The sequence below is a fragment of the Capsella rubella genome, unplaced genomic scaffold, assembly GCF_000375325.1.
Source record: "Capsella rubella cultivar Monte Gargano unplaced genomic scaffold, Caprub1_0 scaffold_20, whole genome shotgun sequence".
Taxonomy (NCBI): Eukaryota; Viridiplantae; Streptophyta; class Magnoliopsida; order Brassicales; family Brassicaceae; genus Capsella; species Capsella rubella.
The window spans coordinates 60,709-61,007 of NW_006238904.1; positions in this window are offsets into that span (position 1 = coordinate 60,709).

Below are 299 nucleotides of genomic sequence, written 5' to 3' on the forward strand. Positions count from 1 at the left end.
TCTTAAATATTACACAACATATTGAATCATATTGTACATGTTACACTACAACTTATATAGCAAACTTATCATTATCATGTGAAATAATTTGTTATCATGTTAAATTATACCGTTAAAGTAAAAAGAATCAAACATATAATTTATCGATATCTATTTTGTTATACTGCTAAAAAATTTGTTAACCCTTATAAGGTTATTTTGGTCTATTTCACAATAGTAGAAGAGAGAACTAATTAAGAAAAGAGTATGGCTACTTAGTTAATTTTTTGATCTTTTATGTCCATAGAATGGTAATACCC